Source organism: Oreochromis aureus, linkage group 7 (assembly GCF_013358895.1).
Source record: "Oreochromis aureus strain Israel breed Guangdong linkage group 7, ZZ_aureus, whole genome shotgun sequence".
Taxonomy (NCBI): Eukaryota; Metazoa; Chordata; class Actinopteri; order Cichliformes; family Cichlidae; genus Oreochromis; species Oreochromis aureus.
Window position 1 is genome coordinate 6,855,768 of NC_052948.1, and position 19,304 is coordinate 6,875,071.

The following is a 19,304-nucleotide window of genomic DNA, read 5'->3' on the forward strand; positions in this document are numbered from 1 at the left end:
TTCAGTCCTTTCACTATAGTATCACAGTTAGAACATTTTAGAGCTCATTATTTTAAAGCATGGTTTTAATTTTTTTGTTTTAATTCCAGATACATGAATGAATCAAAAACTGAGCAAAAACTGGTTAAAGATGGAAACTACAAATTCATTCTTCTAACACGAGCCTTATGGGCCAAAGGAAGCCACTGATAAGCGGTACAGTTAGAGATTAGTGAGGATCAAAGTGGACATTAAATAGGATGAGAAACACACTGATGCACTAATTATCAAGTCTGCGAAATATGATGAAGTGCTTTGGATTTCAGAAACAACTTTACTGTGGCGTTAGTAGAATATTTTCCATTGGCTCTACATGCTAACCCAATTCAAACTGATATGTGACTGCAAAAAGTAAATATGGATGTGGACAATTACACAAGTGATCAACTAGTGAAATATTCACAGGCCTGCAGTCTTGCCTTTCTGTCGTATCTCTTGCACACCTTACAACATTATTTTATTGCTGCTGAGCCCTGCAGGAAATCACTTGTGATGTCTCATACCCTCCAAAAACATCATGAATAATGAATGGAAGATCTCAAAATAAATAACACACATTATTAATGTATTCAGAGCCTCATTTAGAGGGGGCAGCTGTAGGTGCCACAGCACCCCTTTCTCACTAAATATGTGAGCATGTAGAATCACAAAGAACGCTAAACAATGGGAGGGGTATTGTGCACTTTATCAAATCTGCAGTGCAAGTGTAAAATAACAAAACCAAATAATGGAGAGATGGAAATTTTAGAGCGAGTAGAAGTAGGGCGAACATTGAGTGAAGAGTGTGTTGGAGTGGTCAAAAAACTCCTGGGCTTTCAATGGGCAGATGGCACACTCAACGTTTTGGGTCACACAAACACAATTTTCACCCACCATTTATTCTTTGTCTGACCACAGAGGACAGATTTACAAGGCATGATCCTGTAAATATTAGCGAAAAAGACAAGAATCTCACTGAAGATTGTTGGGTTTTTTGGGGTTCTGGGTTGTACCCAGTTCTCAAGACCAGTGAGCTTTCTAAATATGAAGGTTAGATCAGAAACAGAAACTGAGATTTGCTCTCTGTGCAACTGTGCAGTAGGTGGTCAAGAGGTGAATGAGGACACAACTTGAAAAGTTAGTCAGTCAAATGATTTCTTGCTTTTGTTGCTAGAGCTACAGAATTGCACATGGCCACCAACCTCTGAGGGTGTTTTTTGTCATCTGGCCTCTGGTTGTGCAGCGTCTTTGGGTCCTCTGGGTTTTTAGGAGAATTCTTGTTTCTTGTTCTGGTGCTTGTTTAGTTTAAATCTTGGAATTTGGGAGCAGAGTAAACATCCTGGACTTTGTGTCAAGTTGTTCTTATGCACTTTTGGGGGTGAGGTACAACACATTTTGTGCCTGGTCTGAAATTGTGTTTAGGTGGACTATGGAATGAAGCCAACCGCTACAAAAATGCCAGGGCTCAGAGTTTCCCAGCAAAGCATTTTATTCTCATAAAATGTTGAAAAGTTATTGTTACTGGTCACTGGTTTTGATATTTTGGCTGCTGAGTGTATAATCTATATAAATGATACAGCTGCCAACATATGCATAATGTTTGGGTAACATTATATTATAGTTACATATCTCTAAATTTTGTCCAGCCTGAGAAAAAGTTCAAGAACTAAAAACATTTTCTTTTGAGTGACTGAATGAGACATGAAGAAATACCCAACATGATTATAACATTATCTAATTGCATCCCAACACATGAATTATTCAGCTCCTGACAATGCAATATTGTCATGGAAAGGAAGAGATGTTTGTGTTAAGCTGCCACTGGCACTACTTTTTACCCTCTCTTCTTACAAAACAAAAACTTTTTTTCCAAGGGCATCATTGCAAAGTGATAATAAAAGGAAGAAAAATAAATAAAATAAAGGGCAATCATTTTGAAGCCTGTAACATCACTGTGTGTTTGTGTGAGTGTAATTCATATTGTTCTTGTTAGGCAATTGTCATTTTTACAATGCCAAGGGTGACCATTAGTCTGTATGGGAGCATTCCTTGCCCTTGTCACTCTGAGAATGACTGGCCCCACAAGTCTTAGTCTGTACTAAAGCCACCTTCACCTCTTGCCTGATATGTGGTCTACCAGTGGTCAGACTGAGAATAGCTGATTGACTTGTCCAGTCATAGATATTCCACCTCAAGCAGCACTGGTTTCCTGCTATATGATGAAATACTATAGTTTTGTTTTTGCAATTCAGGTTAAATGTGCAAAAATTATATTTGCTAAATTATACTAAATTGACTGAATTTCTCCCACCTTTCTGTTTTTAGACACTTGACATTTTCACATGGTATCATTTTTTAAATTGAATGTGCCGAAGCAAAAATAAATAAATAAATTGTGTAACTGTGCAAATAGCTACAGTTCTTTGTGTAAGCTCAGTTGTGATGCTTTAGTTAAGAATATGTCAAATGGTGTGCTTGAATAATCAAGCGATTTTATACATTAAAAGGTTTAATTCATGCTCGGAGGCAAATATGTAGCAAGAAGATTTTACTGAAAAGGGGGATTTATTTAATGATGTCTCCCTCAACTGGAAAGCAAGAGGGCGGTGCTCTTTACTACCATATGCCAGACACACAGACAGGCAGGTCGACAGTTATGAAGACAGATGAATGATGCAACGCCTTCAGCACTGAGGGAAATGAGATCAGATGTTGACAGCTAGATCGACAGATCCCTGGTCTGGCATTCAAATGTTTTCTCACATCTCCTATTACATGGTTCATGAATGGATATGCTCTACAAGATAAGACATACTCTAACTGGCCTATCTGTAAATAAATGCTTTTTTCCCTTTGCTCTATTATACATGCTGTATAATATACCTGAGTTTAGCATATGCGCACTACAGCAGGTTGCCTAAGATAAACGCTTCACAAGCAATAATCTTCCTGAAGACCTGAAGTCTTTGGTGTCAGCCGCCATGTTAAAAAAACACTGCATCGTGTAGGCCTATTTCATAATTCATGTACAACTCAGCCAGCATTTATAAATAAGTTTTAAGGTGCTGAAGCCTGTGAGAGATTATAACACATATTAATCTACCTCCAGAATTGTCAAAGGTGTTTCTTCCCTCATCTTTCTTACATTTATTTTGTGTTTTATTCTCAGTATAGCATAGGCCCCTCTCTCCTGATGATTCTTACAACATTTTAAAATACAAATAGACATGATATAAATAACCCAATATACACAAAATCTAGTCTGTCATGGGAGAGCAGTCCTATGCGACAATCTGCCCGAGGCCATCATCAGAATACCATACACCTAACAGGAGAAGCAAACCAGTAGGTGGCAGTGGCGTCCCATTTGCAAGATACACATGGGAGGAATCTGTCTGTCTCTGCACTTAAGCTAAATCGCTCTCTCTCATTCTGTCTCTCTCTCTCTCTTTCTTCCTCTCTGTCGCTTGCTTGCTTGCTCGCCTGCTGGCTGTTTTCTCTCACGCACGCACACACTAATAAACAACTATTTGTGTTTGTTTTCCCCTTTTCAAACTGACCAGTGAATGAAAGGGACAATGGTACAGAATCGGTTAATGAATGCCAGTCTTCAGGGCGACATGGACGCACACGGTGAAATTTTAGAAGCTGTAGAAGTTCAAAGAGAGCACCATGAAGACTGAAAGAGAGGGAAAACAATATCCCCTGCCCTCGCTGCTCCAGTCCTGCGGTTGACGGCAGAGTCGATCCACCAGCAGTGACTGGCGGAACAGTCTCAGTTGGAGAAAGCAGCTTGTCAGTGGGAGGTAACCTACACGATGCCCCCTCCTGAACTTATCAATTCATCGTCCGTCCGTGCTGCGCCCGGCGTTTTATTTTGGTACGAAAATGCTGAGCGCACTGAGGCACTGTAAAGCGCACCGATGGATACAGCCTGCTTGCGCGTCTTGGAACGGGTTATTTTGTGAAGCAGCCTAAAACACACGGCAGTCCACAAGAGAGAGAGGGGAAGCCTGGACTTGGACAACCACCCATTTGTGGATAATAACCCTAAAATAAAAAATAATAATTAAAAAAAAGCAAAAAAAAAACCAAAAAACCCTTACCCCGGTGTGTGTCACATCAATGGAGAGGCGAGGGTCGAATATCCGAAATATACAGCGGGGGCGCAGAAGTGATGACAGCCTTTGATGAACCATAACTCCCGTCCAGACAAGGTGAGATCAAAGCTCCGTTCGGAAAACATGTAAGAATAGCGCTTTTGGTGTATAACGAAGGCTCTTCACACTTGGGAGCCGCTGCCTGAATTTGTGATGGGGTTTTAAAGGCTTCTGAAGGATACCGCCTGGAATTTTTTCTTCCGATGCTGCATCCCAGAATAACGAATTTCCCTCTTAAATATGGAGAACGGAGCAATCTGAAGAGAGAGATTATCTCTAATCGTGACAACTTTATCACTTCTCCAACCTACAGGATACCCTTTCAATCACTGTACTGCGGAACTTCTTTTAATCGGTAAAACCAGGAGGGGGAAGAGAAATAAGCATATTGAAATCCGCACTGGGCTGTGCGGTGAAATTTAATCAGGGCTGATAGCTAAGAAGTATAGGGACTTGATGAAAAGTTACATTTGACACGTAGGCGAGCAGTCGGGTTCTTAAAATAACCCCACCTTAACAGCTCAACGTATGGATGATGGTCTACCTTAAGGTCTACATGAAGGGCTTTAAGAGCATATAATTGAGATCAGAGAGAAAATAAAAAGTCGTCACTTGGAGAAAATCTTGGACCACAGTGGGCATCGCTTTGCCACGAGTTGTTTCAACAATGGCACTTGTGGGTGCCTTCTGAAATGTGCGTCTTGAAAAGGGGGGAAATATCGGATGCATTATCATCACTGTGAGAGTTAATAGCATTGCATCCGGACTAATGTGTGGATTACATACCAAGTCGTGTTGAGATGTGGAAGAAAATGAATGTGAAAAGGAAAGGTAACAAAGGATTCTCCAAAACTGCCTGAGTATTGCGGATTTTTTTTTTCGATGCAGTTTTTGCGGAGGCAGCGGAAGAAGGGCTGTTCTTCGTCAGCGGAGATCTTCCAGACCTTGGCATTTCTCTGTAAATAAGTAAGTTATTGTTTATAATGTACTGGGAGGGAAAGCATATGTCTAAATGTTTTATTATTCTCTATAGCATAACTATCCTATTCAGCCCTTTCGATCTGTTGGATGTCAAAATGCGGAAGTTTATCTTCGCTGTTTGATGATTGATATGTACGAAATCAGCACGCAGCGCTCCCGAGGTTTTACCATTCACATTACTTATACTGCGACCTCTAACGAAGAGATATTTAATTGTGGGGTGATTCAGAGCATAATGGAATGACGCGCGCTCTCGCATTGGTGTGCTTGTTTTAACTGCGCGTCTTCGAGTGCGCAGCATCAAGATTAGATGTCTTGAACTGTTAAAGGAAAAAGAGAGAGACCAATTTGAGCCTCTAAATTAAACACGTACAGGGGGATCTTTGTAAAGGGAAGTGCACTTAAAGCATCTGATTATGGTTTTTCACATTGTAACGTGACTAAACGGGGACACGCCACCTGCAGTCCCTACACCCGCCTATCAATCCATCCAGTCTGTACTTCTGTGCGCTCAACCTACTTTCAGTATAGGAAAGTCTGCCATATTTTTAGCACGTGTTCTTGTACGCTACAGCAACCGCCAAAAATACTTAACAGCAGCCAAAACATGTTCAAGTTAGATTTGAAAAGCCAAGCTTTGGATGACCTAGCTGACGATTGATTAATGACCAAATATTGTGTTTTCTTCCTTTCCACCCACCCCCCTCTTTTCTCGGGGTCCCTTAGACAAAAAGCACTTGTTCACCGCCCTCCGTGGTAGCCGGAGAGGGAGCTGTCCTTTCTCGTGGTGCTGAAATTAAAAGTGGCGGCAGTCACTCATCCTCTACTCAACTGGAAAAGGCATAGATGTTGTAGATAATGGCTCAAAAATCACAACAACTAGACTGGCTGAAGAATATCCTTGACTGTGTGCAACTAAGCAACAGATGTGATATTGGCGAAGTTCATAGCATTTCATGTGGCACAACATGTTTTGTAAATCATTTTGTAATCTGACTCATTTTACCTGCTCCTCGAATTAAAGATTAAACATTTTATTAAAGTATTAACCCCAGCACATATACACACACAACACCAACAACTCATAAAATATGCAGATAAGTACATGAAGTGCCACCGGTTTTGTGTTATGTCAGTGGTGGGCTTAAAAATAGATGTTTGTCAAGAAGGTGACAAACCAGTGTTGGTGGTAAAAGCATAAATAGAGGTGGCTGTCACTCTTGAGACAAAGAATAAATTGCATCTCTCACCTGTGAAAGTGAGAAACATGGCAGACATTATTCACCCACTTGAAAGGAAAGCCCTCCATATGATGGAGTGGCATCACCTTGGGGAGACAAATTAGACTGCTGATTTTATGTTTTTGCCCTGTCAGAGGCTTAGGCAAGATAAATCCCCCCTACATTTTCCCAAGTTTGCTGATGTTTGTTGGCAGCTGGTACAGAGTGATTCATAGTAATAAGCAGAGAGATTCTTCCTCCTCCCCATTTAACACTACTCAAACCTTTTTTCGTCCCCGTGGAGATTTTCTTGGAGAGGGAAGTGGGTTGTAGCTATGGGTTGTAAGGATCCAGCCAAAATAAGGAGCAAATGGGTTTGAAACTGACTGATTCACTGGGCCACTCTGGATTAGTGCTTGTTTATTTCACTACACTAGATGGACAACAACTGTATCTCCAGTGTGTCCCTATTAGTCCTTCTAAGCAGTAGGAAATAGCCTTAGAGCAGGTGCAGCTCAGGGACCAAGTGGGACTTTCCGCTGCTCACACAAATCCAGTCTTCGGCTGATGATGTTTCTACCATAGACATCTGTTTTATGTCCAATTTCTCTAGCTATTGTTGTCTGACTTATCTATTGAAAATCATTCCAAGCAGCCGCGTCAGAAAATTAATGAACTTGTCATCTGGAAAAGGGCACCATTGCAATAAGGTGCCAGGGTCTTGCAAAGCGACAGGCTGTATACCCATGTTCCCTCCCCACACTCCCTTTGTCATTTTCCCCCTCCTCAGCTTGTGACTCAGTTCAGATCAAGGCCAGCACTGTGTGCCTTATAATAAAATGTTCATTTTTCAAATCGGATTAATCTCTGTAAAGCCTGGCTTAGGACACCATTAGCATTCATTTCTTTCACTGCCGGGGACTTGTATCAATAATGGAACTACCCCTACATTTTTCATCTTCTCTGGGTATAAAATCTCTCAGGGGGTTTCATTCAGTGAGAAAGAGAACAGTTACAGTGATCCGTTATCTACTTCCTCGCCTTTTGTATTGGAAACCAGCAGTGCGATGCTGGGGGTCTTGAGTGCTAGGCTAGATAGGAGCTGAAAGCCATAATGCTGGAGGTGAAAGGAGCCTTCATACAAAGTTGATGTTGATAGCTATGGTATAATTAATTATAATAATAATGGACTCAAGCTAAAACCATATACTTGCAGTAATAATTAACCATGCTCTTAGCTTATGGTACATTTGGATTTTAGTATTTTGAATGTATTTTTATTAAACATCCTGTTGAGCATAACTATACATAGTGGCACAGTGTTTATGACAATATTATATCCACATAGATATTATATTAGAGAAACTTGTAAGTGTGTGGAGCTCGAGAATAGGACAGAAGCAGCAAAAATATATTTTGAAGCTGTTGGAAGTGCATGTCTAAAATCCGCAGTCATGGCTGATGACTGCAGATTTTAGACATGTGGGTGTGACATGTTGATTAATCATGCATAGCTGAAGAGGTAGGCGAGAAGAGAGTCACCTTAAAGGAAACATCTGAAAGATGCTTTCATAAGCCAGCGGTGGATTACTACTAATGTGATGGCTACTGACACAGTGTTGCAAATCTGCATCTTATGCAGCTATTGTGAGTGTGATAAAAAAGCTAACCTCAGTTTCTTCTTCTGGATGACGCATGTAATCTTCTGAAGAGAGTGCTGTGGTAAAATGTGGGAATTTGTCACAGTTTTGTCACTGTAAGTGCACTATATCAGTGGGTTCCTCATGTAGTCGTTACAGTACTCTACCACTGTGGAAGATCATCTGAACCCGAGATTTTTTTTTTTATCAACTAGACACAAGCAAGCATCTTGGACACAGCACAGCACACACACACCATGAATGGTATCTGCAGCAGCCCTGCTCATTAGTCATCCTTTCCTGCGTGTCTGTCTGAATGTTCTGTCCAAAAGAAAGAACAGCTGAGCAGGGGGACGGCCACAGCACATTCCACCAGCCGATGGATTAATCAATTGGTGTTCCAGCTCAGCCCATCCATCTCAGCGAATAATCTGGGAGACATCATAAAAGTGCCATTCTATCATTCTAGAGGCCAGAGAGCATTGCTTCTTTTTTTCTGTCCCGGCTCCCACTCACATCGTGGGAACACTAGTAGACTGAATGAAATGTAGATAAGTGTACTCGGTGTGGCAACATTGTGTGGTGTTTTCTGGTGTTTTGAATCAACATAGATTCAAACATTTTTGCTATTGTGATTCAGGGCTAATAAAGAATTCTTTCAACTCCATCACAATTGCTCTGATTCGCTGCTTCCCTTGTAAAATTCAGCTAAGAGCACTGACCTGAATTCAGGATGCGTCATTACTCACCGCTTGCCTTACATCACCCACCTTACCAGTCATGATGATGGTGTCTTTTCGACTTAGTAATCCTCACCTTCCTCTTCACTGCCACTTTCTCTTTTCTTGACCTCACTGGAATGTCACATGCTGCTAAAACGAGAGTGACAGCACCCGAGGTAGGAATGATGTGATGACTCGGTTAATAACATCTTGCTTAATAAGTACAGGGCAAACACAGACACATTCTTTCCCTCTTTCTTTCGCTGTCACACACATGCACATGCACATGCGCAGATACACACACTTCCACAGCAAATTAATATGTATGCACCACAGAGGAGTCATTCTTCCTGTCTTCAGGGCAACTGGGCAGTGTCTGTTTAAAGTGATACTGGCCCTGGCCTCCACATTAATTCTTGCTCTTAAATTAAAAGGTTAAATGAGGTGGGAATGGGTGCCAGGCTATCTCTTTCTCCCTCATTTTACTTTTCTCCAGAATCTGCCTTATGGAGGTATGGATATTTAAGTACTGTTTTTTCTCTTTTTTTAAAAAAAGACAAAAATTAAATTGACGGCAGATTACAAAAGAAGACATTCCCCTCAAGTGCTGTCTCCTCAATCTTTTGCTGTTGACAGTGGAATTTAAGAGTGAGCTTTGTGTGCCGGGGGCTTCATACCCTGTGCTCTAAACACTCAAAGTTAAAAACATTTGAACTGGAGATATGCCCTTCAAACAGGTTTTTAGTGGTCGCATAGCAACAGATCCATGACTAGCACATCCCAAGGCAGCTTCTAAGCTGTTAACTAAAACACAGGTTGTCAGTGGACACCAGCCTTTAGTGACAAAACCAAAATCTAAATTCGATACTGTCGGATGTTTTAAAATTAAAGACCACAATTCTGTCTTTCTTCACTTTCTTAACAAGGTTTCGTAATATGCAGCCTGAATCCTGTTAGCATAATCAATCTGAAAGAGGATGATGAATGGTGGAAACGCCATGTCCATATGGTTGCAAGTGTTTAGCTTTAAACATATGTTGTTTTTGAGATTAAAAAATATATACTTATTTGAAGGCTCTCTGTGGATAAGAAGATCTTTTGTCCGGATAGTGTTGTGTCCTTAAAAATAGCAAGCTTTATCTGCTGGGGTAGATGCACAGATTTTGTATCTCACTCTCCAAGACAGCAAGAATAGCACTTAACTAGGGGCCCCTTATTTTTACCCTTATTGTAGTTTTTGGTGTCCCCAGGTGAAAGCATCAAAGCACAGGAAACCTGGAAAAACACACAAGACACAAGAAAAGAAAAAAAACAGCTGTTGTAACATAAATGATTTATATGGAAGGGGAAAAAATCTACAACAAAAAACTACAACACCCTGCCCAAACAAGCAACAACATGTTGGAAACATAAATGATTTATATGGAAGGTTAAAACATTTAACCCTAGAACACTATCGCTGGGTGAATACCCGAGAAAATACATTTACATGATTTCTCCCTCCTCCAGCTGTTTGCGTGTCGAGGAGCCTGCCCAAACAAGTCAAATGGGTGGACCAAAGACAGCTTTCCAGAGTCATTATTTTGTTTTAGGAGGTTTATTTTTCATTTTGTTAGACTGAACATAATTTGTCATATTGATTCACTGATATGATGAAAAAATCACCCGGTTATATTTTACTACATTTAATAAGCTCTTTGAAGCATAAGCTGTTTGCACACCATTACATGCAAAATCTAGAATGGTTGATTTGTCCTCTGTGGCCATGCATGTGAATTTTGATTATCAAATGGACTCTGTAGATTTTTGCTTAGCGTGTATATGTATGTGTGTGAAGCCACATGCAAGTGCCTTCCAAAACTAGTGCCTTCTGCAGACCCAGGAGTGCAGAAAGAGTGCCGGTGATCTGGACATCTGGGTCTAGCTTTGCCGTCTGTCTCTCAGATCAGCTTTTCAACTCATAAGCCCAGTCGGGCTGGCAATCAGATGGTAGCTCAACTGAGCTCCGCAGCAGGAGTCTGGTCATCAGTCAAAGCCCCACAATACAACACAGCATGGTCACACACCAGTTAGTCGTCTCATTGTTAGACTTTCAAGTTATACAGACATTACATCTTTGATCATTCAAAAACAAGCTATATATATAACATGTGTCTATAATTGCTAACGACTCTCTAGCACCTTTAAAGATACTCTTATACTCTTATCTTGCTTTTTCATTCAGGTACATGTGCATGCATGTAGATTTGTGTTTTTATTTTTTAAATAAATGATATATTTTCAATTTATGCATCAGTGTATCAGTGTGAGTCTCAGTATCTTTTTTTGTTGCTTTTCTCTCACTACCCACTCACCCTGTTAGACTCTGACCTTAATGTGTCACTCATCCTAGCACCTGCATGTAGGCAAGGCTGCCCTACTATGATAGTTTTGATCTGACAAGAATTGACTTACACTTGATTTAATCCAAGTTGTCTCTATAGAGTCTGCTGCGGTACCAGTCTGTTTCGCCACTTAGGTCAAGGCCTTGTGACAGCGGCTGTCAGTCCGCTCTGCCACTGCATGTGTGAAAAGAAAAAAAAAGCTGCAGAAATGCTGGATGGAAATGAGACAACTCATGCATGCCTGGCTAATGGCTCATCTCCCTCATAGACAACTCAAATTAATTCTAAACATACACAAACATATGAAATGAAACCCTTAAACATTCAAACTGTCAGTTTGTCAAGAATTAGGACTGGGAGAGAATTGTTTTCTTCCTGGTTACAACTCGTCAATAAAGATAATTGGAGAGCTGTAAAAAAAAACCCAAAAAAGCAACACATAACAACAACAAAGTTCTCTATGAATGACTCATGTTTATCTGTACATCAGGGTGTAATTTTAATGAATAAAAACAGAAAATTAAACTGATGGATGTAAGCAGTCATAGAGAGAAAAGCCATAGAGAGGTTACTAATCACACTTGATGCAAAGTGTGTGTGTGTGTGTGTGTGTGTGTGTGTCAGCATTTGGCTGTAGCCTGTCTGACACTGAGGAAAGCCAAAGATTAAACAATACACATGGCCTTCTCACATTTTGCTTCATTTTAGTTAATAAATTAACGTAATTTTAACCACTGGCAGAGTGAGGAAGTAGATAGGGTTATGCTTCAGTACAATGTAGTTGAACCTTCATTAAGCTTAAAACCATTACCTATTACTAGGAATACTAACTGAATTCAGTTAGTATTCCTTGCACAGAGTTTTTCTTTGAGCTGTTGTTAAAAAGAGAAATGTTTGTTAAAGAGCCATTTGGCAGCTGCCAATCTGAAAAAATATCTGCAGGTTTTAAATGCATCTCGTGAGGTGGTTATAGACAGGTTGATAAACCACGTTGCTACAGCGAAATCTGGAAATATTAGGGAATGTAATTTTCCTTTTGGGCACTCAGACTGAAAAATTGCACTTGTGTCCACATAACAAAGACTAAGACATAATTCCCAGCAGTAATACATCCAACTGTTTTGTGTCAGTGCTTGCAGATGGGAAGCCTATTAGGAATCACATAACAGAAGACAACAAAGTTCTTGTTAACTGTTTGTCATATTTTTATTGTTACTGACTTGCCAGTTAGCATAACTGCACAAAAGTGGGTTGGATCTCAGGAATTTTGTCTCAGATCTCTGTGAAATAGGATCTCTTCCTTTAAACTTTTGATTTTTCTTTACACTTCTAAGCTACTAACTCCCACGCTGGGCTGAATCATAAGTAATCTACTGTCAAGCATCATCGAGAGTTTTAATGCTGATACTCATTTTACAGCATACGACGTTGCATAATATGTGATATTATTTATAATGGAGGATTTTGTGTCATGTGGAACTCAGGTGTAATATTTCTAGTTTTCTAGTTTGTTTGAATATTATCAAACAGCTGTGACCTCCTCATCGAGTCGCGCTATCGAAGAGTCTCTGATATTCCTTGTATGTGACTGTGGTTTGATCCTTCCCTGCTCTGAGTCTGTCGCAGTGATATAGTGATTATGTATAGTAACAGGGGAACGTTCCAGGCTCTATGTTGACTGCTAATTGGGCTCCAGTGTAACGACTGTGTCATATTAATGACCCAGATCCAGCTCATTGTAATATTCATTAGGTGTGAGGATTGCCTTTTCTCTCTGGGGCTGCATAGTACAGAGGTTTATGAGTGTGTGTCTGTTTGTGTGTGTAAACGATGGCGTTTGTATGTCTGTCTTGATGCAAGCGTGGGTGTTGGAAACAAAGGTCGATCACTGTGTACAGCTCTTCTTCACTCGATGCTTTTGTGTTCTGGAAAGCACTATCCTTGCTTCACTGATTTGGGTTTCCTCCTTTGCAACTTTACTTTTAGGAAAAAGTGACAGCGGATTCAAATCTCCACCTGACTTGCAAATAAGTATTGAGCCACAATTATGTCTCTTTGTGCAACATTACTGAAAAAGATGACGGAAAAACAGACTTGAAATCAGGTGCACTATGGTAAACCATGCGTTTCCAAAGGAAATCTAGAATAAACCTTTTTCTAGCAGAGGCTGACAAAGCCCTTGGGGAGACTTATTGTTTTTAGGACAGTGTGGACAGGTTAAAAGAATATTCTGTGCTTGATGAAACAGGTGGGACGCCTATGGTCACTGGCATGCAATCATTCCTCTTCCCCACCCCCACTGGTATGGTCTGGATTTGCATAACACTAAGCATGCATGAGCATAAAAGCGAGTCAGTTTCTTTCTGTTTTCATTAGCTTCATCTCTACGTCTTTCTTTATTCTATAAAGGCCCTATCATGTCCAAGCCATCATATTGCTTTTTTTTTTTGCTCCAAGGCACAGTTCTGCTGTGCTATTTCATTTTGCAATGCTTGAATTAGAATGTGGAGTTTTGTAGTTAAAAGAGGTCATATGAATGTTAGGTGCCCCTTACAGCAAAAAAGGTTAAAACCCTTCAGTAAGGAAGTGGAATAGAAACAAGCTCTTCCTATTGTACTTTGGATAAGATCACAGCAGACATGCCTGGTTGACTGCTATAACAGGACAAGGTCTTTTGAAGGACAAAGCAGTTCTGTAAATGCAGAATGTATAAGTCATGAACTGCTGTCTTGCTATTTCCTTATCACTGTCTGTACTGTGGACAATCAACCTCAAACTTCACAGCACCCTGTCCTACGTGACTCTCTTTTAATTGGAATTCTTTCTTTAGTTTCATTTCAGTGTTCGTTTTTGAATGATGAACCTTAATGGCAAATTGTGTTTCCTTGTACTGACTAAAGTGATGCATAAAAACAGGGGGTGTTACAAAGGCTTCTGTCTACTAAAGACAAATTAGGTTTTAATGAAGAATGAAAGTGGCTCTGTGGAGTCTCTGGCATAAAGTCAGAGCACAGTAACTTTTGTGCAGTGATGAGGTATTCATTATATCCAGTTAAGAATGGCAGCTATCAATCTGTAAATGAGCTGTATAAGTCACATAAATTATACTGCAAGTGTTGGAAGAACACCCATAAATGTCAAAAATGCAAATAGTCTTCAATGGATGGCTGGGCAAACAAGAGAAAGCATGGAGGAGTCTTTTTTCAGCCCAAAAAGCTCGGATACTCGATCCTCTCATTTAACGTGACAATGGAGGATTTCATCATGCTGAAGAAAACGAGATTCACTGACTTAGGGGAGATACAGTGTTCTCACTAGTGAAATAGGAGAACAAATCTTCATAGCACTGTTCTGCCATTTTTGTACTCATTTGTAACAACATCAAAGGATCAGCTGCATTGTGATTACAGCCTCTGTGAAGTGGACCTTAATCCAAATTAGCTGACGTAAAAATGCTGGAATATGGTAACAAGGACTATATTATTTTGAATGCTTCAATAAGAAAGTTCTGCATAAACTTTTAGAATTAAATTAAGCATTTTTTATCCAGTGTTGTCGAGCGACTGTACGTCAGGAACATTTCAATTTATTTCTTCATATCAAGTGTCTTGTTTTCACCATTTTTAGTGCTACAGAGGTACAGCAACATGAAGTGGGACACTGGGTCTCTCCTTATGAATTGAATGTATAACAAAAAGAAACATAGTTTAATATCGTCACTGTTGTGGACTGAAAACACATATCAGTATGTATATTTACCGGTAGTTTTATTATTGCTAATTCTAAGTGGGCATTTGCTTGCTTGTCCATCGATGGCAAACAGTAGTGTGCAGCAGTGGAAACAGCTGTTTGGTAAAACCTCATCATCAGACCATTTTCTACTGCTTATCTGGGTCTGGGTCACAGGGACAGCACCCTAAGCAAGGAAGCCCAGACCTCACTCTCCCTAGCCACTTCCTCCAGCTCACATACATATAATTTCTCCACCGTGTCCTGAGAGAAAACTCATTTTTGCCACTTGTATCCATGGTCTTATTCTTTCACTTGTGACCATAGGTGGGTAAATCGACAACTACAAACTACAACTGCAGAATGATAAAGAGTCCCCAATGATACAGGTGATATACCAATCCATGTTTCAATCTCATGCTTTCCTCTCCCCTCACTCATAAAGGCCCCTATACTTAAACTCTTCCACTTGGGACAGCCACTCATCCCTGATCTGGACTCAGACTTGGAGGGACTCATTTTTAATCCTGCCAAAAGAACCATGTAATTTCTCCAAAAAACAGAGACAAGATTCTGAGGTAATGCTTCCACTCCATGAACATATCCTCAGTGAAGTCAGAAGCGCCCCACCCACACTGTAAACCGGGTGTATCGAGCACCACTCAAGCACCAATCATCTGATAGTTTGCCAGAGTCACTTTGAGGCTGACTGAAAGTCTTGTTCCATCAAACCCCTCCCACATTTGAGTTTTTGCCTCACCTACTCCCAGAGCTACCAGCTGCCTAAGGAGCCCCACAAGCTAACCAAGCCCAGTAGAACTCCTTCTTTGGCTCGATGGATCCCTTCACCATCTGGATGATGGGGCTAAGACCTGGTACCTAGTGGTAAAGGTTTATAATGACCAGTGATGGGAATAACGGCGTTACAAGTAACGGCGTTACTAACGGCGTTACTTTTTTCAGTAACGAGTAATCTAACTAATTACTATTCCTATCGTTACAACGGCGTTACAGTTACTAACAAGGAAACGCGGTCCGTTACTATTTTTCAACAAACAGACGGTTGAAGCTGTGTTCATCTTACCACATCTTATATCAGCTGCACGGAAGTAGCTGTAAGTAATCTACAGCTTTAAGCAGCTGCGCGCTCCCGCGGACGGTAATCACGGTCACTGTCTAGCACAACACCTGGAGCTAAGGGGCAAAACAATCGCATGAGTGCTGCTGTTTGACTGAGGAAGAATAAAGTAGTCGTGGTAAGTCAATCACATGACCACTTAAAGACAAAGCAACAAGGTGCCAGTTTTTAAATTGTGTCGATAGGCCACGTAAAACCAGAGTCATGATAAACAATTATATACGCGGCGTTTTTTCCTCAATAGTTTCGCCACGTTAGCGCTAGCAAGCACTCTCTGCTTATGAGCAAAAAAACAAAACAAAACGGGAAGTTTTAGGAGTGACGGCGAGAGAGAGAGAGAGAGAGAGGGCGAGAGAGAAAGAGAGAGGGAGAGAGAGAGAGAGAAAGAGAAAGAGAGAGCGAGTTTTGAGATGTGAGATTTGTGACGTTTAGCGTGTTTGGAGTGTGTAGTTAATGTGTTGTCTTGTGTAGTTAGTGTGTAGTGTTGTGGATAGTTTTGTGTTGTGTGTCAGAACAATGAGGCGACTGCTGTCTCCAGGTAGAAACAGGAGTGATACACCTGCTGCTGTCAGACCTGCAGGTATCAGGCTGTGATGTTCTCATTTGTAGTGGACAGAAATGATCTTTTTGGAGTGGCACAAATAATTTGTGTGGCATCTTATTGAAGAACAGCTGATTGTTCTTTAAATAGTTTGAAATGGTTATTTAAAAAAAGGGTAAAAGGTAAATGGATGCAAATAACTTTGTTGTTTGCAAAACTTGTGCATAGGATTTTAAAATTGACAATTAATATTTGCATTTGAAGTTATGAAATATGATTCATTAAATATGTTTATGGTTGTTACAGTAAAAATATAACTTTTTCTACTGTGATTTTATGGTTTTTGTCTGATTTTAGATCAATTCTGGTTATACAGTATGACAAAATGAGAACATAACTGTAAATTCAGGCACGTGAGGTTGCGCTAAAAAGAATGATACCAAACAAGGCAAAGTAAATAGTTTTTAAAGGTAAAATGTGGAGAGAAATCAAGAGTAGTAAAAAATGGCCAATTATACCCTGGGCGCCAGAGGGTTAAACGTTCTTTGTTTTTTTTTTTTTTTTAACAACGCAATAGTTACTTTTCCAAGTAATTAATTACTTTTAGAATATTGTAACTCAGTTACTAACTCAGTTACTTTTTTTGAAGAAGTAACTAGTAACTATAATTGAATTACTATTTCAAAGTAACTTGCCCAACACTGATAATGACATTAACCTAAAAAACAAAAACAAAAAAATACTACACATATTCACAGGTTCATTGATTGTTGAAATTTCAACCTTGCTTCTAAGATGACAGATTTTGACTAGATTTTGAGGATCTGAATTTTATAGATCCAGTGGAAATATTATCACATTTTCTTTGGAATTTACATTAGAAATGACAAGTTCACTGGAAAGAACACTCCATAAAAATGTTAGTCTAATTGGGGGATATGTGTAATTCCATATGTATATTATAAATCTAACCCATGAAGTTACAAAGTTTAAGCAGGTATATGAAGGAGCCTGGGATCAAACCACCAACTTTCCGGTGAGTAGGTGACCCACTCTACCATCTGAGCTACAGCCACAGTAGATGAGGTTCATTATTATGGGAATGTTCAACCTGCACTCACACAAAGAATTTAATGAAAAAAAATGTTATTGCTTTTTTTTAATTGGTAAATTTGGCTTTAGGCTCTAAAACTGCTTGACTGGATATAGGAAAATATGTTTACGTAGAACCCAATCAGTGGTGATTGAATGCATACAAATTGGTCAGTATATTGTACTTTGGCATAATGTCTGGATAAAATTTCCATGAGGCAAAGTGTTATCTATTTTATTTGACCGTAAAATATATCACACATTTAGTTTAATGCCTCACCTTGAAAATGGGTAACTGGCCAAGAAGACTGCTGTTCACTCCACATGTCATGTGTGCTGAGTGTGGTTGCTGTAGCTTTTGGTGTGTCAGACCTGCTTGTGAACTCAGACAGCAAGTTAATTCCACTCGCCAGATGCCTGCCTAACCTGGTGTTGTGTTTGACATTGCTGTCCCTCTTTCTTTAGCTGTGTCTTTGGTTGTCATTCAATTTAGCAAGATCAGGCAAATCTTCTCTCCAAACCTTCTCTCCTTCTCTACCTAATCAAGGAAGTCACAGAAATAATGATGCTTCTGGATTATGCAGTAAATTTGCATTAAAATGACAGTTTAATTGCAGTTTCTAAAAGAAATATACATAAGGCCATACATCTCACACTTTGGTTGATATTATGTTTATGAAAACCCTAAAGATATGGGAAAAGGAAATACAGATGGAGAAAAGAAAGAAAGAAAGCTTCAGAGAGTGTGTTAAAATGGAGAACTGCACTTTGATATACCATGGTGAAGCTCTTGCCTTTTCAGTGCAGCTGAGGTCCACAGTAATTTACCATGTTTCAAACTCAATGCCCAGAGCTGTTACAGGATTAAAGTCTTTATGAAATGTGCTGGACCACATATGCTTACATATGAAAGATTGCTGAGTTTTTGAGAGGGGCATATCCTGGTTAGCATATATACACATTAATTGTCCAAATTAGAGATGGTAAATAAAGAGGTGTCCCAGAAAGACATTAAACTGCATATATAAATATCAGGGAAACACATTATTAGGTTATAGTATGTAGTCAGTATTCAACCGAGTTGCTGCTATAAGTAACAGCACACTGTATTTCATATAAAATGGAAATAATACTGCAAGGTTTGCAAGGCCTAATCCTCCTAAAGCATCGTTATGTTATGAAGTAGTAGTAGCTTGGATTTACAGGAGGATCCTAGACTGGTGTGTGAGGACAAAAAAGTCACTCAAGGTCTATTTAAACCAGTCACCCTCTTTTAGAAAACCAGGTTACTTATAGTGAATTGTCAATTAAAGTACGCTTTAGGCAGTATTTCTATTACCCTGTAGTGAGGTTTCTCAGGCAGATAGTTGAGCATTGTCTCACTGTATGAACAAGAATGTGAACATGACAAACTAAAATATGAAGTAAACAACCAATGAGACAGCAGGTATGTCTGTCTCTCAGTGAAAACAACAAAAAGTTTAAAAGGAATCTGAGCTTTTGACTTTACATGCTTGACAATTTCAAACAGCCATGCGATGTATGATCGGTATAATTCGATTCAAAATGTCCCAGTATTTTTTTTTAACTTTATTATATCCATTATTTTGGAATGTGCTTCTTTCATTTCGTCTAAGGGCTTAAATCTATTCATTTCCACTCTCGTTGAACTCTTCCAA

At 39.7% G+C, this 19,304-nt stretch overlaps 1 protein-coding gene across 2 annotated transcripts in view; it reads left to right on the forward strand.

The window, feature by feature from the left end:
• The first annotated feature begins 3,768 nt into the window (after positions 1–3,768).
• lrrc4ca (leucine rich repeat containing 4C, genome duplicate a) overlaps positions 3,769–19,304 on the forward strand; it is a 52,194-nt gene continuing 36,658 nt past the window's right edge. Inside the window, exons 1-2 of one of the 2 annotated variants that reach the window (XM_039614475.1) lie at positions 3,769–4,235; positions 5,067–5,144. The gene's annotated coding sequence lies outside the window, so the exon portion shown is untranslated. The remainder of the gene's footprint in view (positions 4,236–5,066; positions 5,145–19,304) is intronic. The other variant, XM_039614476.1, reaches the window with a different exon arrangement.